Raw genomic sequence first — 25108 nt, 5'->3', positions numbered from 1 at the left:
GGCTTGCAATGCTCTGTTGGTCTCATGTCTTTGTTAAGCTTCCCTTCGTTGACATAGCCTTGTCAGAGAACTTCTGGTGTCCAACTGGTTCTGGTCATTTTTGCTGACTCAGGCTGATACAATGGAGGCCTGGCTGTTTCTGCTGGATTGTGTCACCACTGTTGATTCGTTTTCTATCCTGACACCACTGAATTGGATTGCGGGTATACTGACAAAAGGAGATTGGAATTGTATCAAAGAACTACTTCTAAGCCAGCCCACATCCCCTTGTCCTAGTACAAACTTTTCTCCCCTTGCCTTTGGACAGTAAGCTAGAAGGGGGCTTTGAAGCATTTAAGAACCCTTTTTAAAAGTAGGTTTAGAAAAAATCTATACCCATAAGTTTGTTTTCTGTTGGCAATCTAACATTGGCACGCAGCCGATTCTTAAAAGTAGTTTGTTACCCCAATGAGACTCCCTTGGAAAAACCTAAATTTTCATTTGAGAGTGGGAATCAATTGGAGATAGCTTTTGGTTTTGGGATGGGGACATTTGTCCACTTCTTTCAGTTCTAGAACCTCATCTTGTGCAGGCCTTGTGAATGCTGCCTCAGTCTCAAAATTCGTATATGAATTGGTCCTGTTGACTTACAGGGAGTTATTTCCTTGGTGTTCTCCATACCCTCTGTCTCTTATACTCTTTCTGCTTCTTTCTGGTTCCTCTTCTCCTCTTCTCTTCTCTTCTTCTTCCTCTTCTCTGAGTTCCAAGAAGAGGAATTTGATGGTGACATACCATAGGGCTAAGACCATTTCTCATTCTCTGCACATTATCTTGCTATCTATGGTGTACTTGCTGGTTTTGTGTGTCAACTTGACACAACGTGGAGTTATCACAGAGAAAGGATCCTCCCTTGAGGAAATGCCTCCATGAGATCCAGCTGTAAGACATTTTCTCAATTAGTAATCAAGGTGGAAGGGCCCAGCTCACTGTGGGTGGTGCCATCCCTGGGCTGGTAGTCCTTGTTTATAAGAAAGCAAGCTGAGCAAACCAGAGGAAGCAATCCAGTAAGCAGCACCCCTCCATGGCCTCTGCCTCAGCTCCTGCCTCCAAGTTCCTGCCCTGTGTGAGGTCCTGTCCTGACTTCCTTTGATAATGAACAACAATGTGGAAGTGTAACCTGAATAAACCCTTTCCTCTCTAATTTGCTTCTTAGTCATGATGTTTTATAAAGGAATATAAACCCTGACTAAGACATATGGGTTTCTGTAGTTCACAGCTGCTGTAGGAGGAAGCTTCTCTGATGGCTGAGCAAGACACTGATCATATTTCTCTTTCTCGGTCTGAGTTACCTCATTCAGGATGATTTTTCTAGTTCCATCCATTTGCCTGTGAATTTCATGATATAGTTTCTTGGATACTAGCCCTCTTTTGGATGGAGAGTTTCTTTAAAAAAAAAAATCCCTTTCTGTTGACTGTGTACAAATGAAAATGTCCTTTGCCTTACAGAAGACTTTCAGTTTCACGGGGTCCTATTTATTAATTACTGATCTTAGTGCCTGCACTAATGGTGTTCTGTTCAGAAAGTCTTTTCTTGTCCCAATGAGTTCACAGCTATTTCCTACTTTCTCTTCTATCAAGTTTAGCATATTCAGTTTTATGTTGAGCTCATTTATACATTTGGAGTGACAGTGCAGGGTGGCAGGTTTGGATCTATTTGCAGTATTTTACATGCAGCCGTCAAGTTTAGTCAGCACCATTTGTTGAAGATGCTGTCTTTCCAGTATGTATTCCTTACTTTATCAAATACCAGGCATTCACATGTGTCTGGATTTATGTCTGGGTCTCGAGTTAAACTTCATTGATTAATGTGTTCAATTTTACACCAATAACATGCTAGGACAATGGTGGCCCAGAGCTTGTGGCAGTAACCGACTAATATCTGATGTGATTTTAAGGCCTTCTCTATGAAATCGAACTCATACCTGACACTGGGTGATTGAGAAACCAAGATTTCATATCCCAGAGACCTATAGTAAAATCAAATATTACTGGTCTCAAAAAGTAAAAAGTAACAATAAAATGACCCCTAGAGATATTTTTCTATATTTATTAATTGCTACCTTGTTGTTCATCCATTATCAGAGAAGCTCCCTCCTGCAGCAGATGGGAACAAGTACCAAGACCCACAGCCATATATTACTCAGAATGAGAGACTGTGTTTCTAAAAGCTCTATGTAAGTTGTCACAATCAAATCCTTCCCCTCTGAGCTCAGGGAACCCCATGGAAGAGGAAGAGGAAGGAATGTGAGAGCCACAGGAAATGGAGAACACCAGCAGAACAAGACTCTTCAAATCAATTGAACAAGAGCTCAAATGAACAAAAGCAGATACTGAAGCAGAAAGTACGGGGTCTACATGGGTCTTTACCCAGTCTTTCAAGTACATATTATAGCTTTTTCCTTAGTACTTTAAAAAATGTACTAACATTAGGACCATTACATTAATCTAATAAAGTGTGCATTTTTAGGTAAAAATTGGAAAATAAGAAGCTAAGAAGGAAATGAAAACATTCCCAGAATTGAGAGTAAATGAAAGCACAACACCATGAAATCTATGGGATTAAATGAAGGCAGTTTAAAGAGAAAAGTGTACAGCCCTAAGCTCATACATAAAACAACTGGAGAGACGTCAAATGGAAACTATAATTTTGCACCCTCTGGCATTAGAACAATAAGAACACCCCAAACCTCAAATCTTATTGGGAAAATAATTAAAATCAGGGTAAAAAAAACCAATGAAATGTAAACAAAATATAAGAGTGTCAATTAAGTGAAGAGTTGGTTATTTGAAAGTATTAACCAAATTGAAAAAAAAAAATGGCTAAACTAACCAAAAGTAATAGACCACAGACCTAAATTAGTAAAACTAAAAATCAAAAGGGAGATATTATGACAGATAGCAATGCAATTCCGAAAACATAAGGCCACAACTTAAATATTTAAATTTTATTTAATTGGAAAATGCAAAGTAAATACATACATTTTAGATATCCAGGAAATACCAAAATTAAACTAATATGAAATAAATACTTTACAGATATCATGTCCTTAACTAGCAATGAGATTGAAATAGTCATTTAAAAAGTCAACTAAATTAAGGCCAGGACTAGAAGGGCTCATTGCAGAAATTTAGCACAGCTAACACAAATATTAATTTTTCTCATAAAATAAAGACAAGGTGGAATAATTCTATGTTCTGCTTATGAAGACAGTATTACAGTGATGCCAAAGACAGATAAAGACTAAAAAATAAAAGACAATCACAGGCTGACCTCCCGGGTGAACTTAGATGCAAACATTTTCAATAAATATTAGCAACTTTAATCCAATGTCACATCTGAAAGGTCACTCATCATATTCAAACTGACATCATTCCATCATTGAGGAGATAGAAATAAAGGAAGATAAGGAGGGAAACAAGAAGGCAAGTATTACTACTTATAGATTATACTGTTCCATACATAAGAGATCCTGTAGACCCCACCCAATGCTCTTAGAGGTAGGAAACCTTTTGAGTAGTGTGTGTGTGGGGGATATAAAACCAACACAAAAAGGTCAGTAGCCTTCCTGTACACTGACAAACATACAGAAAGAAAATCAGAGAAGCAATCCCATTCACAGTTGCTATCCTTGCCCAAATACCATGGAATAAATCTAAATTAAAGACCTCTAAAATAGAGGCATTAAGACAAGAAATAAATTGAAGGCACTAGAAGATGAAAAGAACCCCAATGCTCATAGATGAAAAAAATCAATATTGTGAAAATGGCCACCCTGCCAAAGGCAATCTACAGATTCAGAGCAACCTCAGTCAAAATCCCAGGGACAGACTTCACACGCATAGGAAAAAAAAAATGCAATTGATTAAACTTATATGGAAACTGAAGAGAACAAGGATAGCCAGTGCAGAGAGAATACTGTAGGAGACTCAGCACAGCTGGTTTCAAGTCATCCTACAAAGCCAGATCATTAAAACCAGCATGGTACTAGAATTGAAACAGACACTGAGACCAAAGGAATATATATATATATATATCCATGAAACTACAGCTAACATTTTTTTGACAAATATGCTGAAGTCAACACTAGAGAAAGGACAGTTTATTAGGCAAGTAGTACTGGATATCTACATGCAAAAAATGGAACTCAACCCCTATCTCTCACTTTGAATGAAATTCAACTCCAGATGGACCAAATACCTCAATATGAAGCCCAATATCTTGGAACGGCTAGATGAAAAAGTAGGGACAATAAATCAACTTATAGGCACATGTGAGAACTTTCTGATGGGACTCTATTAGTGCAGGAAATAAGACCAACATTTGACAAACAGAATCTCATGAAAATAAGAAGTTTCTGTTCAACAAAGGGAAGTGTCTAAAAAGTGATGAGGAAGTTTTCAAAATGGAAGAAGAGATTCTGCCAGCCATATACATGACAGAGAATCAGTGTCGAGAATGAATAAAGAACACAGAAAGCCAATCATCAAGAAAAAATTATAAAATGTGCTACAATTCTTACAGCTTCATTGTAACTACAAGGAATTTTTAATTATTTAATTTAATTTAAAGTAATTTAAATTTACATGTAAAGAGTTCTGCCTCAGGCCAATATGAAATATTATAGAATATCACTCAGTGTTATAATTACTTAACAGATTAAACCTAAGAAATCACATCATACTTCAGCATAAAATATTGAATGAATATTATGTACTAAGTATGCAGACATAAGGATCTTGGGATTTTTTGGTCTATTTGCATAAATTAAAATATGACAGATTTAAGGAGAAATTTGATAAGGTTAAGAAAAAAGAGCCCATGCACAATAAGGAATAAGTTGAAGTTTATAGCATAAAATTTTTATAACATAAAACTTTTATAACATAAAACTTGAAATAGTTCTTCCTAAATAGAATCTCACTCAAAATACTAGTAATTTCATCTTCTTAGAAACTGATAAGTTGCTTCCAGTCTGAACCTGTGCCATGAGCATATCTTGGGCACAGGCTCTGTACCCAGTCCCATAACACCCAGAGGAAGATTGACTCCCAGGTGCTCTGAAATGCCCAGGTTCACAGGTGAATAGGACACAGCACCTGCCCCAACACATGGAGTAACTGGGACCCCTGGAATCCAGGGATGCAGGAACTCCTGGCTGGCCAGTGGCACAGGTACTTTCCAGTTCGAACCTACACCTGGAACAGACCTTGGAAGCTGGCTCCGCACCCATGCCTACAACACCTAGGGGATCCTCGCTCCCAGGTGTTCTGAAACATACAGGATCACAGGACCACAGGATCACAGAGGAAACTTGACTCTGAGGAGATCAGACACACCCAGGAGCACTGGAACTCTGACACACTCAAGATCACAGTTGAAGCCACAGCATTTTCCCCAACACCTAGTATAACTGGGACCCAACAGGAACCAGGGAAACACAAACTCACACCCAGCTAGAGGCACCAGTTCCTTCCAGCTTGCACCTGTGCCCAGAGCAAACCCATGGCTCTCGCTCCTCACCCACCACTGCAACACCCAGAGAAAGCTTGTCTTCTAGGAGCTCAGATACAACAGGATCTCAGAAGCTTGGTCACACCAGGATTTCAGGATCCCAGAGGCAGCTTGACTCCCAGGATCTCTGACACACCCAGGATCTCTGGTTCATAGGATCCCAGGATCACAGAATCACAGAGAGAGCTGGACTCTGAGGAGTTCTAACACAATCAGGATCACAGGAGGGACATTCTCTAGTCAGATACAGCAAGGGCAGGTAGCACTAGAGATAGCCAGATAGTGAAAGGCAAGTGCAAGAGCATAAGCAACAGAAATCAAAACTGCTTGGCATCATCAGAACTCAGCTCTCCTACTACAGCAAGTCCTGGATACCCAATCACACAGAAAAGCAAGACTCAGATTTAAAATCACATCTCATGCTGATAATAGAGGACTTTATGAAGGACATAAATAACTCCCTTAAAGAAATATAGGAGAACACAGGTAAACAGCTAGAAGCCCTTAAAGAGGAAACACAAAATTCCCTTAAAGAATTACAGGGAAACACAACAAAACAGGTGAAGGAATTGAACAAAACTATCCAAAATCTAAAAATGGAAATAGAAGCAATAAAGAAATCACAAAGGGAGACAACCCTGGAGATAGAAAACCTAGGAAAGAGATTAGGAGTCATAGATGCAAGAATCACCAACAGAATAAAAGAGAGAAGAGAAAATCTCAGGTGCAGAAGATACCATAGAAAACATTGACACAACAGTCAAAAATAAATGCAAAATGCAAAAAGCTCCGAACTCAAAACAGCCAAGAAATCCAGGAGACAATGAGAAGACCAAACCTAAGGATAATAGGTACAGAAGAGAATGAAGATTCCCAACTTAAAGGGCCAGTAAATATCTTCAACAAAATTATAGAAGAAAACTTCCCAACCTAAAGAAAAAGATGCCCCCGAACATACAAGAAGCCTACAGAACTCCAAATAGACTGGACCAGAAAAGAAATTTCTCCCATCACATAATAATCAAAACATCAAATGCAATAAACAAAGAAAGAATATTAAAAGCAGTAAGGGAAAAAGATCGAGTAACATATAAAGGCAGACCTATTAGTATTACACCAAACTTCTTATCAGAGACTATAAAAGCCAGAAGATCCTGGGTAGATCTCATGACAGACCCTAAGAGAACACAAATGCCAGACCCGGCTGCTATACCCAGCAAAACACTCAATTAATATAGATGGAGAAACCAAGATATTCCATGACAAAAAACAAATTTACACAATACCTTTTCAGATGAAAAGACAAAGGATAATAGATGGAAAACTCCAACACAAGGAAGGAAACTACACCCTAGAAAAAGCAAGAAAGTAATCTTCTTTCAACAAACCGAAAAGAAGATAGTCACACAAACATAATAAAAACTCTAACAACAAAAATACCAAGAAGCAACAATCAGTTTTCCTTAATATCTCTTAACATCAATGAACTCAATTCTCCAACAGAAAGACATAGACTAACAAACTGGATATGTAAATAGAACCCAGCACTTTGCTGCATACAGGAAATATGCCTCAGTGACAAAGACAGATATTACCTCAGAATAAAAGGCTGAAATACAATTTTCCAAGCAAATGTTCCCCCTCAAAAAGCTGGAGTAGCCATTCTAGTATTGAACAAAATTGACATCCAACCAAAAGTTATCAAAAAAGACAAGAAAAGACACTTTATACTCATCCTAAGAAAAATCTATCAACATGATCTCTCAATTCTGAACATTTACACTTCAAATGCAAGGGTACCCACATTCATAAAAGAAACTTTACTAAAGCTCAAAACACACATTGCACCTCACAGTAAGTGTAGGGGGCTTCAACACACCACTCTCATCAATGGACAGATCATGGAAACAGAAACTAAACAGAGATGCAGTGAAACTAACAGAAATTATAAAACAAATGTATTTAACAGATATCTATAGAATATTTCATCCTAAAACAAAAGAATATACCCTCTTCTCAGCACCTCATGGTACCATTTTGACCATGATATAATTGGTCAAAAAACAGGCCACAACAGATACAAGATGATTGAAATAATCCCATGCATCCTATCAGATACCCACAAACTAAGGGTTGTCTTCAATAACAACAAAACCAACAGAAAGCCCACATACACATGGAAGCTGAACAATGCCCTACTTAATGAGAACTTGGACAAGGTAGAAATAAATAAAGAAGTTAAAGACTTTTTAGAATTTAATGAAAATGAAGGCACAAATTCCAAAACACACAATGAAAGCAGTGCTAAGAGGAAAAATCACATCTCCGAGTGCCTCCAAAAAGAAACTGGAGAGAGGATACACTAGCAACTTGATAAAACACCTAAAAGCTCTGGAACAAAAAGAAGCAAATACACCTCAAAGGAATAGATGGCAGGAAATAATCAAACACAGGGCTGAAATCAACCAAGGAGAAATAAAAAAAAAAAAAAAACTATACAAAGAATCAACAAAACCAGGAGCTGGTTCTTTGAGAAAATCAACAAGATAGGTAAATGCTTAGCCAGACTAACCACAGAGGCAGTATCCAAATTAACAAAATCGGAAATGAAAGGGGAAGCATAACAATAGAAACTGAAGAAATTAAAAAAAATAATCAGATCCTACTACAAAAGCCTATACTCAACATCACTGGAAAATCTGGATGAAATGGACAATTTTCTAGACAGATACCAGGTACCAAAGTTAAATCAGGATCAGACAAACCATCTAAATAGTCCCATAACCCCTAAAGAAATAGCATCAGTCACTGAAAGTCTCCCAACCAAAAAAAAAGCCTAGGACCAAATAGCTTTAGTGCAGAATTCTATGAGACCTTCAAAGAAGTCCTAATACCAACACTCTTCAAATTATTCCACAAAATAAAAACAGAAGGAACACTTTGTATTTCATTCTATGAAGTCACAATTGCACTTAAACTGAAACCACACAAAGACCCAACAAAGAAAGAGAACTTCAGGCCAACTTCCCTTATGATTATTGATTAAAAAATCCTCAATAAAATTCTTGCAAACTGAATCTGAGAACACATCAAAACAGTCATCCATCCTGAGAAGAAAGCTTCATCCCAGGGATGCAGGGTGGTTCAATATATGGAAATCTGTCAATTTAATCCATTATATAAACAAACTCAAAGAAAAAAAAAACCACATGATCATCTCATTAGATGCTGTGAATGCATTTGACAAAATTCAACACCCCTTCATGGTAAAATTCTTGGAAAAATCAGGAATTCAAGGCCCATACCTAAACCTAGTAAAAGCAATATACATCAAACCAGTAGCCAACATCAAAGTAAATGGAGACAAACTTGAAGCAATCCCACTAAAATCAGGGACTAGACAAGGCTGCCCACTCTCTGCCTACCTATTCAATATAGTACTTGAAGACCTAGCCAGATCAATTCGACAACAAAAGGAGATCAAAGGGATACAAATTGGAAAGGAAGAAGTCAAAATATCACCACTAGCAGAAGATATGATAGTTTACATAAGTGATCCCAAAAATTCTACCAGAGAACTCCTAAAGCTGAAAAACAACTTCAGCAAAGTGGCTGGATATAAAATTAACTCAAACAAATTAGTAGCCTTCATCTACTCAAAGGATAAACTGGCTGAGAAAGAAATTAGGGAAACAACACCCTTCACAATAATCACAAATAATGTAAAATACCTTGGTGTAACTCTAACCAAGCATGTGAAAGAGCTGTATGATGAGAACTTCAAGTCTCTGAAGAAAGAAATCAAAGAAGATCTCAGAAGATGGAAAGATCACCCATGCTCATGAATTGGCAGGATTAATATAGTAAAAATGGCCATCTTGTTGAAAGCAATTTACAGATTCAATGCAATCCCCATAAAAATTCTAATTCAATTCTTAATAGAGTTAGAAAAACAATTTGCAAATTCATTTGGAATAAAAAAAATACCCAGGATAGCGAGAACTATTCTTAACTACAAAAGAACTTCTAGGGGAATTACCATTCCTGACCTCAAGATGTACTCACAGCAATAGTGATGAAAAACTGCATGGTATTGGTACAGTTACAAGCAGGTAGTTCAGTGGAATAGTATTGAAGACCCAGAAATGAAACTACACAGCTATGGTCACTTGGTCTTTGACAAAGGAGCTAAAACCATCCATTGTACAAAAGAGAGCAAATAGTGCTGGTTCAACTTGTGGTTAGCATGTAGAGGAATGCAGTGAGGATCCATTCTTATCTCCTTGTACAAAGCTCAAGTCCAAGTGGATCAAGGATCTCCATATAAAACCAGATACACTGAAACTAATAGAAGAGAAAGTGGGGAAGAGCCTCAAACACATGAGCACAGTGGAAATTTCCTGAACAGAACACCAACAGCTTATACTCTAAGATCAAGAATCAACAAATGGAACCTTATAAAATTGTAAAGCTTCTGTAAGGCAAAGGACACTGTCAATAGGACAAAACTTCAACCAACAGATTGGGAAAATATCTCTACTAATTCTACATCCGATAGAGGGGTAATATCCAATATATACAAAAGACTCAAGAAGTTAAACTCCAGAGAACCAAATAATCCTGTTAAAAATGGGTATAAACTAAACAAGATTTTTCAACTGAGGAATATCAAACAGCCGAGAAGCTCCTAAAGAAATGTTCAACATCCTTAGTCATTAGGGAAAAGCAAATCAAAACAACCCAGAGATTCCACCTCATACCAGTCAGTGGAACAACAATATGAACTAACTAGTACCCTCTGGAGCTCATGTCTCTAGCTGCATATGTAACAGAAGATGGCCTAGTCGGCCATCAGTGGAAAATTTATATGCCTCAGTACAGGGGAATGCCAGGTCCAAGAAGTGGGAGTGGGTAGGTGGGGGGGCGTGTGGGGGGCTTTTGGGTTAGCATTGGAAATGTAAATGAAATAAATACCTAATTAAAAAAATTCAGGTGACAGCTGATGCTGGTGAGGATGTGGTGAAAGAGGAACACTCCTCCATTGCTGGTGGGATTGCAAGCTGGTACAACCACTCTGAAAATCAGTCTGGAAGTTCCTCAGATAATTGGACATAGTACTATCTGATGACCCAACTATACCACTCCTGGGCATATACCCAAAAGATCCTCCAACATATAAGAAGCATACATGCTCCTCTATGTTCATAGTAGCTTTACTTATTATAGCCAGAAGCTTGAAAGAACCCAGATGTTCTTTAACAGAGGAATGGACACAGAAAGTGTGATACATTCAAACAATGGAGTACTACTCAGCTATTAAAGACAATGACTTCATGAAATTCGCAGGCAAATGGGTTGAACTAGAAATAACATCCTGAGTGAGGCAACCCAATCACAAAAGAACACACATGGTATACAGTCATTGAGAAGTGGATCTTAACCCGTAAGTTCTGAATACCTAAGATACAATTCACAGACCACATGAAGCTCAAGAAGAAGGAAGACCAAAGTGTGGATGCTTCAGTGCTTCTTAGAAGGGGAAACAAAATAATCACAGGAGCTGAGAAAAAGAAGGTCCAGTGACAGGGCCAAAGTGGGATCCAGCTCAAGAGGAAACCCCAAGGCCTGACACTATTACTGAGTGCTCACAAAAATGGACCTATCATGACTGCCCTCTGAAAGAGCCAAGAAACAGCTGAAAGAGTCAAATGCAGATATGTGTGCCCAAGCAAAGGACAGAAGCTGCTGACCCCAGGGGCTAAATTAGAGGAAAATTGGAAGAAGCTGAGAAGGAGGGCGACCCTGTAGAAGAACCTACAGTCTCAATTAACCTGATCTCCTGAGATCTCTCAAAAACTGTACAACCAACCAGACAGCATACACCAGCTGATGTAAGGCCCCCAACTCATATACAGCAGAAGACTGCCTGGTCTGGGTTCAAGCCAAGAAGGTGCACATAAACCTCAAGAGACTGGAGGTCCCAGGGAGTTTAGAGGTCTAGTGAGCTGTGGGCAGTGGAGTGTGGAGACATCTTCATGGAGAAATGGGTGCAGGGAGAAGGTATGGGATGTAGAATAAAATCTGGAGTGTAAATAACTAGTTAATTAATTAATTAGTTAAATTAAAAAAAAAACTTTCTGTCAAAGAAGATATAAAAAGACCAGAGGAAAGAAATAAAGTTGTTGGTTGGATAGTTTGGTTTGGAGAGCTCTGCCCCATCCATCCATCCATCCATCCATCCATCCATCCATCCATCCATCCAAATGTATATGTTTGTTTGTCTATATGTATGTACATAGGTATATATATATATATATATATATATATATATATATATATATATATGTAAGCATGCATGAATAGTTTTGGAGTTGATTGTTACAATCGACCCTGACCAGAGTGTGGGTGTATGAATATGCATGTGTCTGTGCATATTTGACTAATATAAAGCATCTTAACTCCTTTCCATTAAAAAAAAAATAATAATCACAGGAGAAAATACAAAGTGTGGAGCAGAGACTGAAGGAACGCCATCCAGAGACTGCCCCACCTGGGGATCCATACAATACAATTACCAAACCCAGACACTATTGCAGATGCCAAGAGGTGCTTGCTGACAGGAGCCTGATATAGTTGTTTTCTGAGAAACTCTGCCAGAGTCTGACAAATACAGACGAGGATGCTGACAGTCAACCATTGGACTAAGCATGGGGTTCCTAGTGGAGGAGTTAGAGAAAAAAACTAATGGAACTGAAGGGGTTTGCCATCCCATAGGAAGAACAATATCAACTAACCAGACTACCAAGAGTTCCCAGGGACCAAACCACCAATCAAAGTGTACACATGGGTGCAGATGCATATGTAGCTGGGGAAGGCCATGCTGGGCATCAATGGGAGGAGAGGCCTTTGGTTCTGTGAATGCTCAATGCCCCAGTGTAGGGGAATGCCAGGGGGAGGAGGGAGGAATGGGTGGATGGGTGAGGGAGTGCTCTCATAGAAGCAGGGGCAAGGGGGATGAAATGGGGGGTTCCAGGTAGGGGGGGACTGGGAAAGGTGATAACATTTGAAATGTAAATAAAGAAGATATCCAATAAGAGAAAAGAAAAATAAATCGATAAGCTGATTCCAAGATTGAGAAGGAAATTCTATCACAATAACAAAATAGTTAGATAAAGACCTACTAAAGACCTAATAAAACCTTTAAAATTGAGTCATGAGCAAGGTGCTATTGTTGGTGTAATTGTAGACAGAAACATAAAAGAAACAGCACAGAAAATTTTTTAAGACACAGACAGACACCTCAACATATGGACCCTTTGTGTTTTAGAAAATCTGTCCCCCAAATCAAAATGTAGGAAATAATTCTAAATAGTACTAAACAATCACAAATATATATGTAAAAATTATTTATACTTTTTTTGTGTGTGATATATAAAAAAATATTCTGGGCTAAATAGTGTCATATAAAACCCCAAGCCCTAAAACTTGGGGAAGAAAACAAGAATATTTCTATGAATTTGGATTATCCAAAATTGTTTTGGATGAACATCCATAATATCCCTCATGAAAATGCACCAAAACTTCTTCTGGTCAAAAGATTTTTTTTTTTGAGCCAAAATTCACACTTTAAAACAGGAAGATAATATTGTAAATCACACATATGACAAAGTCACATCCCACATATATAACTTCCAAAAATTTAGGAAAAAATATACCATTTTAACTACATACTAATAAAAAAAAAGAAAGTAAAGTTGTGTGAAATAAGCAACTCACAATAACGTGATGTCATTAGTCATTATAGAGTTAAAAATTAAAGCTGCCATTCAGTAACTCTCTACACTAGATCACTAAGATGAAAGACTGTCCGACGTGTGCCATTATCAATGGAGAGATGAATGCTAACCAATTGCTGGTGCAAAAGGAAAATGCTAATGACTATTTTGGAAAGAGTATGATGGTTATTAAAAATAAAATTGATGAGAAATCCGGCCTACGTAGGGCCACAAGCCTCTTCCGGTCAGAAAAGCACCCGGGTAGCTAGGGCGCAGGGTCGGCTGACACTCGCCAGCTACCCACAACACCTGCCACAGGATCTTAAGACTTCTGGTGAGTGGAACACAGCTTCTGCTCCAAACCAATTGCGCGCGGGACCTGAGACTGCATTAGTTAGGGAAACAGAAACCGGCCTGAGTAGGGCCACAGGCCTCATCCGGCCGGACCAGCACCGGGGTAGCTAGAGCGCAGGGTCGGCTGAAACCCGCCAGCTACCCACGACCCCCGCCACAGGATTTTGAGACTGCTGGTGAGTGGAACACAGCTTCTGCTCCAATCTTTAAACAGTGACAACGACAACAACTAACCCCAGAGATTACCAGATGGCGAAAGGTAAACGTAATAATCTTACTAACAGAAACCAAGACCACTCACCATCATCAGAACCCAGCACTCCCACTTCGCCCAGTCCAGGGCACCCCAACACACCGGAAAAGCTAGACACGGATCTAAAAGCATATCTCCTGATGATGGTAGAGGACTTCAAGAAGGACTTTAATAACACACTTAAAGAAATACAGGAGAACACTGCTAAACAGGTAGAAGACATTAAAGAGGAAGCACAAAAATCACTTAAAGAATTGCAGGAGAACACTGCTATAGAGTTACAAATCCTTAAAGAAAAACAGGATAACATAATCAAACAGGTAGAAGTCCTTAATGAAAAACAGGAAAACACATCCAAACAGATGATGGAAATGAACAAAACCATACTAGACCTAAAAAGGGAAGTAGACACAATAAAGAAAACCCAAAATGAGGCAACACTGGAGATAGAAACCCTAGGAAAGAAATCTGGAACCATAGATACCAGCATCAGCAACAGAATACAAGAGATGGAAGAGAGAATCTCAGGTGCAGAAGATTCCATAGAGAATATCAGCACAACAATCAAGGAAAATGTAAAATGCAAAAAGATCCTAACTCAAAACATCCAAGAAATACAGGACACAATGAGAAGACCAAACCTACGGATAATAGGAGTAGATGAGAATGAAGTTTTTCAACTCAAAGGACCAGCAAACATCTTCAACAAAATTATAGAAGAAAACTTCCCAAATCTAAAGAAAGAGATGCCCATGAACATACAAGAAGCCTACAGAACTCCAAATAGACTGGACCAGAAAAGAAATACCTCCCGACACATAATAATCAGAACAACAAATGCATTAAATAAAGATAGAATACTAAAAGCAGTAAGAGAAAAAGGCCAAGTAACATATAAAGGCAGGCCTATCAGAATTACACCAGATATTTCACCAGAGACTATGAAAGCCAGAAGATCCTGGACAGATGTTATACAGACACTAAAAGAACACAAATAACAGCCTAGGCTACTATACCCAGCCAAACTCTCAATTAACATAGATGGAGAAACCAAAGTATTCCACGACAAAACCAAATTCACACATTATCTCTCCACGAATCCAGCCCTTCAAAGGATAATAACAGAAAAAAACCAATACAAGGACGGGAACCACACCCTAGAAACAACAAGAAGGTAATCCCTCAACAAACCTAAAAGAAGACAGCCACAAGAACAGAATGCCAACTTTAACAACAAAAATAACAGGAAACAACAATTACTTTTCCTTAATATCTCTTAATATCAATGGACTCAACTCCCCGATAAAAAGACATAGACTAACAAACTGGCTACACAAACAAGACCCAACATTTTGCTGCTTACAGGAAACTCATCTCAGAGAAAAAGATAGACACTACCTCAGAATGAAAGGCTGGAAAACAATTTTCCAAGCAAATGGTATGAAGAAACAAGCTGGAGTAGCCATTCTAATATCTGATATGATTGACTTCCAACCCAAAGTCATTAAAAAAGACAGGGAGGGACACTTCATACTCATCAAAGGTAAAATCCTCCAAGAGGAACTATCAATCCTGAATATCTATGCTCCAAATACAAAGGCAGCCACATTCATTAAAGAAACTTTAGTAAATCTCAAAGCACACATTGCACCTCATACAATAATAGTGGGAGACTTAAACACACCACTTTCATCAATGGACAGATCGTGGAAACAGAAACTGAACAGGGACACAGTGAAACTAACAGAAGTTATGAATCAAATGGATCTGGCAGATATCTACAGAACATTCTATCCTAAAACAAAAGGATATACCTTCTTCTCAGCACCTCATGGTACTTTCTCCAAAATTGACCACATAATTGGTCACAAAACAGGCCTCAACAGATACAAAAATATTGAAATTGTCCCATGCATCCTATAAGATCACCATGGACTAAGGCTGATCTTCAATAACAAAATAAATAATAGAAAGCCAACATTCACGTGGAAACTGAACAACACTCTTCTCAATGATACCTTGGTCAAGGAAGTAATAAAGAAAGAAATTAAGGACTTTTTAGAGTTCAATGAAAATGAAGCCACAACATACCCAAACTTATGGGACACAATGAAAGCATTTCTAAGAGGAAAACTCATAGCTCTGAGTGCCTCCAAAAGGAAACTAGAGAGAGCACACATTAGCAGCATGACAACATACCTAAAAGCACTAGAACAGAAGGAAGCAAATTCACCCAAGAGGAGTAGACAGCAGGAAATAATCAAACTCAGGGGCGAAATCAACCAAGTGGAAACAAGAACTATTCAAAGAATCAACCAATCAAGGAGCTGGTTCTTTGAGAAAATCAACAAGATAGATAAACCCTTAGCCAGACTCACTAGAGGGCACAGGGAAAGCATCCTAATTAACAAAATCAGAAATGAAAAAGGAGACATAACAACAGATCCTGAAGACATCCAAAACACCATCAGATCCTTCTACCAAAGGCTATACTCAACAAAACTGGAGAACCTGGATGAAATGGAGAAGTTCCTAGACAGATACCAGGTACCAAAGTTGAATCAAGATTAGGTTAATGATCTAAACAGCCCTATATCCCCCAAAGAAATAGAAGCAGTCATCAATAGTCTCCCAAGTAAAAAAAGCCCAGGACCAGATGGGTTTAGTGCAGAGTTCTATCAGACCTTCAAAGAAGATCTAATCCCAGTTCTTCACAAACTATTCCACAAAATAGAAACAGAAGGTACTCTACCCAACTCATTCTATGAAGCCACAGTTACTCTGATACCTAAACCACAAAAAGACCCAACAAAGATAGAAAACTTCAGACCTATATCCCTTATGAATATTGATGCAAAAATCCTCAATAAAGTTCTTGCTAACCGAATCCAAGAACACATCAAAACAATCATTCATCCTGACCAAGTAGGTTTCATCCTAGGGATGCAGGGATGGTTCAATATACGGAAATCCATCAACATAATCCAGTATATAAACAAACTCAAAGACAAAAACCACATGGTCATCTCGTTAGATGCGAAAAAAGCATTTGACAAGATCCAACACCCATTCATGATAAAAGACTTGGAAAGATCAGGAATTCAAGGCCCATACCTAAACATGATAAAAGCAATCTACAGCAAACCAGTAGCCAACATCAAAGTAAATGGTGAGAAGCTTGAAGCAATCCGTCTAAAATCAGGGACTAGACAAGGCTGTCCACTTTCTCCATACCTATTCAACATTGTACTTGAAGTCCTAGCCAGAGCAATTCGACAACAAAAGGAGATCAAAGGGATACAAATTGGAAAAGATGAAGTCAAAATATCACTTTTTGCAGATGATATGATAGTATATATAAGTGACCCTAAAAATTCCACCAGAGAACTCCTAACCCTGATAAACAGCTTCGGTGAAGTAGCTGGATATAAAATTAACTCAAACAAATCAATGGCCTTTCTCTACACAAAGAATAAACAGGCTGAGAAAGAAATTAGGGAAACAACACCCTTCTCAATAGTCACAAATAATATAAAATATCTTGGCGTGACTCTAACTAAGGAAGTGAAAGATCTGTATAATAAAAACTTCAAGTCTCTGAAGAAAGAAATTATAGAAGATCTCAGAAGATGGAAAGATCTCCCATGCTCATGGATTGGCAGGATCAACATTGTAAAAATGGCTATCTTGCCAAAAGCAATCTACAGATTCAATGCAATCCCCATCAAAATTCCAACTCAATTCTTCAACGAATTAGAAAGTGCAATCTGCAAATTCATCTGGAATAACAAAAAACCTAGCATAGCAAAAACTCTTCTCAAGGATAAAAGAACCTCTGGTGGAATCACCATGCCGGACCTAAAGCTTTACTACAGAGCAATTGTGATAAAAACTGCATGGTACTGGTATAGTGACAGACAAGTAGACCAATGGAATAGAATTGAAGACCCAGAAATGAACCCACACACCTATGGTCACTTGATCTTCGACAAGGGAGCTAAAAACATCCAGTGGAAGAAAGACAGCATTTTCAACAAATGGTGCTGGCACAACTGGTTGTCAACATGTAGAAGAATGCGAATCGACCCATTCCTATCTCCTTGTACTAAGGTCAAGTCTAAGTGGATCAAGGAACTACACATAAAACCAGAGACACTGAAACTTATAGAGGAGAAAGTGGGGAAAAGCCTTGAAGATATGGGCACTGGGGAAAAATTCCTGAATAGAACAGTAATGGCTTGTGCTGTAAGATCGAGAATTGACAAGTGGAACCTCATGAAACTGCAAAGCTTCTGCAAGGCTAAAGACACCATCAATAAGACAAAAAAACCACCAACAGATTGGGAAAGGATCTTCACCTATCCTAAATCAGATAAGGGACTAATATCCAATATATATAAAGAACTCAAGAAGGTGGACTCCAGAAAGTCAAATAACCCCATTAACAAATGGGGCTCAGAACTGAACAAAGAATTCTCACCTGAGGAATACCGAATGGCAGAGAAGCACCTGAAAAAATGTTCAACATCCTTAATCATCAGGGAAATGCAAATCAAAACAACCCTGAGATTCCACCTCACACCAGTCAGAATGGCTAAGATCAAAAATTCAGGTGACAGCAGATGCTGTCGAGGATGTGGAGAAAGAGGAACACTTCTCCATTGTTGGTGGGATTGCAAGCTTGTACAACCACTCTGGAAATCAGTCTGGCGGTTCCTCAGAAAATTGGACATAGTACTACCGGAGGATCCAGCAATACCTCTCCTGGGCATATATCCAGAAGATGTCCCAACTGGTAAAAAAGACACATGCTCCACTATGTTCATAGCAGCCCTATTTATAATAGCCAGAAGCTGGAAAGAACCCAGATGTCCCTCAACAGAGGAATGGATACAGAAATTATGGTACATTTACACAATGGAGTACTACTCAGCTATTAAAAAGAATGAATTTATGAAATTCCTAGCCAAATGGATGGACCTGGAGGGCATCATCTTGAGTGAAGTAACACAATCACAAAAGAACTCACACAATATGTATTCACTGATAAGTGGATATTAGCCCAAAACTTAGGATACCCAAGATATAAGATACAATTTGCTAAACGCATGAAACTCAAGAAGAATGAAGACCAAAGTGTGGACACTGTGCCCCTTCTTAGAATTGGGAACAAAACACCCAGGGAAGAAATTACAGAGACAAAGTTCATAGCTGTGATGAAATGATGGACCATTTAGAGACTGGCATAGCCAGGGATCTATCCCATAATCAGCTTCCAAACGCTGACACCATTGCATACACTAGCAAGATTTTGCTGAAAGGACCCAAATATAGCTGTCTCTTGTGAGACGATGCAGGGGCCTAGCAAACACAGGAGTGGATGTTCACAGTCAGCTATTGGATGTATCACAGGGCTCCCAATGGAGAAGCTAGAGAAAGTACCCAAGGAGCTAAAGGGATCTGCAACCCTATTGTTGGAACAACATGATGTACTAACCAGAACCCCGGAGCTCTTGTCTCTAGCTGCATATGTATTGAAAGATGGCCTAGTCGGCCATCAATGGAAAGAGAGGCCCATTGGACTTGCAAACTTTATATGCCCCAATATAGGGGAATGCCAGGGCCAAAAGAATGGGAATGGGTGGGTAGGGAAGTGGGGGGTGCTATGGGGGACTTTTGGGATAGCATTGGAAATGTAATTGAGGAAAATATGTAATAAAAATATTAAAAATTAAAAAAAATAAATAAAATTGATGTAGCCATATCAAATTTTCTCCCATTGGGATTCTTGTTACTGGATCAAGAGAAATGAACGCTCCTGATTCCGTATAGATTCCATACATACTACACAAGTATATTTAGGGCAACCATAACAACTGAATCCTGAAAATATTCTAAATGTCCATCAATGAGCAAATAAAGAGCAATTTGATGGAGCATTGCTCTCCAGTGAGAGGGGTGAAACATTGCTACAGGCGACCATATAAATTAGCCTCAAAACCAGTATTCTGAAAAAATGTGAGACACGCCATACATGTACCTGTTTATGCCTGTATCTAAGCACACACACAAACAAACAGTATAACAGTACATTTTAAAATTTCCAAAGATAAAATTAATATTAATTTTATGGGAAAAGATTTATGATGACCATAAAACACCACTGATCAAATTGATCTGAGATCACAGAATACTTTTTCTACCAACTCTACAGTTTATGCACTTTTCCAAACACACATACACACACACACACACACACACACAAACATTCACACACACACACACACACATTCACACACACATTCACACACAGACACTCACACACTCATATTCACACTGACATACATAAATCACCAACTCATATGCAATGAAGATGTTATCATATGACCCCAAAACTCCATTCCAAAATATTAATTCCAGGAAATTGAATAATGTTTCTGCAAAGATTTGAACATGATATTCACAAAAACTTTATTAGTAGCCAAAGTTTACATTATGCAAATGTTGATTAACAGGGGACATAAACAGTGTATGATATATCCACAAAAGGGAGCACTACTCAGAAGATATACATAGAAAATTAAACACTAGTATGTTGTGGTTTTCTTAATATTAAATTCAGTCAAATTTTCTAATTTTTTTTTTTTTTGGTTTTTCGAGGCAGGGTTTCTCTGTGTAGCTGTGGCTGTCCTGGAACTCACTCTGTAGACTGGCTTTGAACTCAAAAATCTGCCTGCCTCTGCCTCCCCAGTGCTGGGATTAAAGGCATGCGCCACCACTGCCCAGCTATAAAATATTTTTTATTCATGGAAGCTAATTAGAGGTGAAGGAAATTAGGAGTCTTTAACTATAAAGTATATAGGGAAATAATAGGAAAATTAATAATAATAATAATAATAATAATAATAATAATAATAAATAGGTATGTTCTGTCTTAATGCTTTAAAAAATTGGTCATATTAGCCTATTTGAAACTAGTCAGATTAGTTCATTTTCTTTGGTTGCACATAATCCCATCGAGTATATGTACAACATTTTTTTTAAATCCATATGTCTGTCCTAGACACTAAGCTGTTTCCATTTCCTGACTATTGTGAACTATGATGCTATCTGCATGGATGTCCAAGTATCTCTGTGGTTAGCTAATCACTGACTATTCTACAAGAGGAGAAGGAGTGTTCATCAAGTATAAAATAAAATTTGACCTTTTCCCCACTTCCTATTTGGGGACGCATTTTCTCTGTAATAAGAATTTGTAATGGGTTTGAGAGATGGCTCAGCAGTTAAAAGTGCTTGCTGCTCTATCTTAAGACCATGAGTTCAGTTCCCAGAACACCACTGGGGGCTCACAAATGCCTGTACCTCCAATTCCAAAGGATCCCATATCCTCTTTTAGCCTCTACAGGCATCTGTATAGAGATCTGTGGTGTACATACACTCTCACAGAGACACATAGACACACTTTTAAATTAATATACATTGAAAAATGGTTCTTGAATCAACAACAATTTTAAGGTCTCAGCAGAAATTAATTCTTGTGAATTCATTAATCTGAAGCTAACATTAGTAGGAAATTAGTAGAGTCATAAATAAGTAGTCATTTCTTCCTAACAGTTAGTCCGTAATTGCTGCTGTTATTTTTCTTAGAGCACACCACCACCACTGGCCTATCATGAGAACCTTGGGATTGAAGCCAACACAGGGGAATGTGTCAAGTGATAGCAAGAAGGCAAGCAGCAGCTTCAGAAAACATTTCTCTTTCTGAGGCTGGCATAGCTTTAAGACTCCCAGTCCTTGCAGCTCTTACTGAAGTAGCTGCTTTACTTACAATGACAAGAACTATTCTTTGTTTTGAAGTTCATTTGTATCTTGATAGTATCAATCAGTAACTCATTATTATTTAGCTGTTCAAATATTTTCTAATATTTGACATCGTAGTTTGCATCCACATTTCCTTCATACATAAGATGACTTATTCTCTATTGATTTATTTTATTGTTGGTTTTCATAAGCATGAGGACACTGTTTCTGCTTTGCTTCTCTGTTGCTATAATGAAACACTGACCAAAACCAACATTGGAAGGAAGGTGTATATATCAGCTTACACTACCATATTATAATCTGTCTTTGAAGGAATCTAACTAAGACTACATAGGAAACTCTTTACTGGGTTGCTTTCTCTGGCTTGCCCATCAATCTTTCTTTTTTTTTTTTTTTTTTTTTTTTTTGGTTTTTCGAGACAGGGTTTCTCTGTATAGCCCTGTCTGTCCTAGAACTCACTTTGTAGACCAGGCTGGCCTCGAACTCAGAAATCCGCCTGCCTCCGCCTCCCAAGTGGTGGGATTAAAGGCGTGCGCCACCACGCCCGGCTCCATCAATCTTTCTTATACATACATGAGCCCATCTACCCAGAGATAGTTCTGCCCACAGTGGCCTTGGTTGGCCCTTTCACATCAATCAATCAGTCAATCAATCAATCAATCAATCATCATGAGTCAGTCAGTCAGTCAGTCAGTCAATCAACCAATCAAGAAAATGCCAAAGACTTACCCAGAGGCCAAACTGATGGAGAAAATTCCTCAGTTGAGATCTTCTTTTCCAAGGTATGTCTGTGTCAAGTTGTCAAAAACTATGACAGACATTAAGTTCAGTATTTTTATATGTGAAGACATTTGCATATTAAAATCTATAGTAATTTTGACTATAAATATAAGTATATTGCTCTGTAGCTTTGTAGGTATTATAAAGAGAGACAATTTTGTGGATGACTTGTTGATGGCTTTTATTCTGGGATATGTAAAAAATTTAATAAAGTGTGTCTTGGGTGCAAATATTTTTGAAGATGATATTGTACCTTTGATGTATAAATTCAATTATTATGTGCTTAGAGGTATTTATTTTGCTACTTTCCATTATGAATTCCCGTTATGACCTGATTTTTAGTTCTTTGTGATGATTTCTTTTATTTGGATCAACTTTGCTTTTTATTGCTGTTCTAATCTTAATATGTAATATCTCTATTTTCTCCTTTAGGTTTTAAATTATTCTTTTAAAGTATGTTCCCAACATTTTATTGTTAAAAATTTTAATATATTGGAAATCAAAGAATTCTGAGTAAATATATACCCGCTTATTACATTTTTCAAGTAACAATTCCTGTTTTCCACATTGTCTATTTGATACTTTTCATTCACAAAAAAAAAAAAACCCTATCAGGGTTAATATCTGGATTGCATAGCATCTTAGAATTTATATATTAATTCAAGAAGATAAAAATCTTGTTTTTATGAACATATTTTCCATAAAGCATGAGGACATTTTCAGCTTTGGTTCTCTGTTGCTATGATAAAATACTGACCAAAACCCATGTTGGAAGGAAGGTGTATATCAGCTTTCACTACTTATTACAGTCTGTCTTTGAAGGAATCCAAGGCTATGCAGGAAAATGTCTACTGGCTTGCTTTTAGAGGGTTGTTAATGTACATCTGTATTTATCCTGACATTATCAAAATATGGCAGTAGTTAATAAATAGAATCTCAGACAAGTGTCTGCTTACCTCTTAATCTTCTGTGAAGGACTGTTAACAATATCATCACCATACACAGTTTTACCTATTATATCGCCATGAGCAATGGTCTTGGGTGGGTTTCCAATAACAGTTCCAGCCTGTGATGCCAATTGAGTGTCATGTTATACTTAAAGAAAATAGCTATACCATGGGAGCAGCTGGAACAGGATCCTTCCGGTCCTCCATCGGCACCCAGGAGCAGGGGCTGTTCCACAGCCCACTGTGCACAGGTTCCGCCAGGAGAGACATGTTTACTCATGGGCTCGGAGTTGAGACAGCCACTTTCTCTACAATAACTATGTGGAGTGGGGCCAGCCAGGAGCACACAGGGCACAATATCAGTGGAGCAACTGGGACAGGTCCACCATCTGCACCCAGAGCTTGGGCTGTTCCAGAGCTCTCTGTACACAAGTTCCACCAGGAGAGAGCTGGTCTCCCAGGAGTGCTGACACAGGCTTACAGATCCACAGGAGGAACAAGCTCCAGCCAGAGACAGCTAGAACATCTAACATCAGAGATTACCAGATGGTGAAAGGCAAATGCAAGAATCTTTCCAACAGAAACCAAGATTTCTTGGCACCATCACAGTTCTCCCAGCACATCAAGTCCTGGATCCCCCAACACACTGGAAAGGCAAGATGTAAATTTAAAATCATATCTCATGATGCTGATAGAGGATTTTAAGAAGGACATAAATAACTCCCTTAAAGAAATACAGGAGAACACATGTAAACAGGTAGAAGCCCTTGAAGAGGAAACACAGAAAATAGCTATACCACAAAGAGGTCTTCATTCATTCTTTATTTTCTTCTTTTGTTTTGTTACCTGTAGGAATTTGGAGTCATCCTAGTCATGTGAGGAGCAATAGCTCATGCAGCAACCTAATAGAAATTACCAGTTTACCTGGGTAGGTGTTTCCCCCCAATTAAGTAATGACATTTTGTCTCCATTTTAAAAAGAAAATAAAAGGATGGTTGTCATATCATTCTACCATATAAGCTTAAGGAAATACTTAGTCACCCAATTCTCACAGAAGGTAAAGCCTTTTGCCTTTATGAAGAGAAGAGTAGAACTTGATTTTGATTAAACTTAGTATTACTGTGTGTCACAAGTTAACCCCCTTAAGGATTATGGATAGCTTTTTCTAGACAATTGTTTAGATTCACCTATTGGAAAACATAATAAGGATATAGAAGTTGGGGAATGCAGGGTCTCGTTTGTGAACCAAAGTCAAGTGCCCTCTGAAAAGAAGGAACAAGCCTATAAGTCGATTAAATGAATAACTATGTTTTTGCCAGGAAAATACGCCATCATTGTTTGGTATTCACAGACATATATGCTGTTGAAGAACATTGAAAACAGAAACCCTGCCAGCATTTTCCTTAGCAGAGAAGAATTTGTCATTCTCCACCATGCCCGAAGCTCTAGGGTGTTGCTTTTGTCCCTTCCTCTTATCTCTTCCAATTTTATATCTCTGTTCTCAATAGACTTCAGTGCCCGCTGCAATGAATACAAATATATATTCTACACTAAGATTGTAAAGCCCACCATTTGGTTGTTTGCCCTGCTCTGCCCAGGGGACTGTGTCTCAAGTGAAGCTATTCAG

The sequence above is a fragment of the Mus caroli genome, unplaced genomic scaffold (genome assembly GCF_978045245.1).
Source record: "Mus caroli unplaced genomic scaffold, Mus_caroli_1 scaffold_19, whole genome shotgun sequence".
NCBI lineage: Eukaryota > Metazoa > Chordata > Mammalia > Rodentia > Muridae > Mus > Mus caroli.
This window is presented reverse-complemented; position numbering follows the sequence as displayed.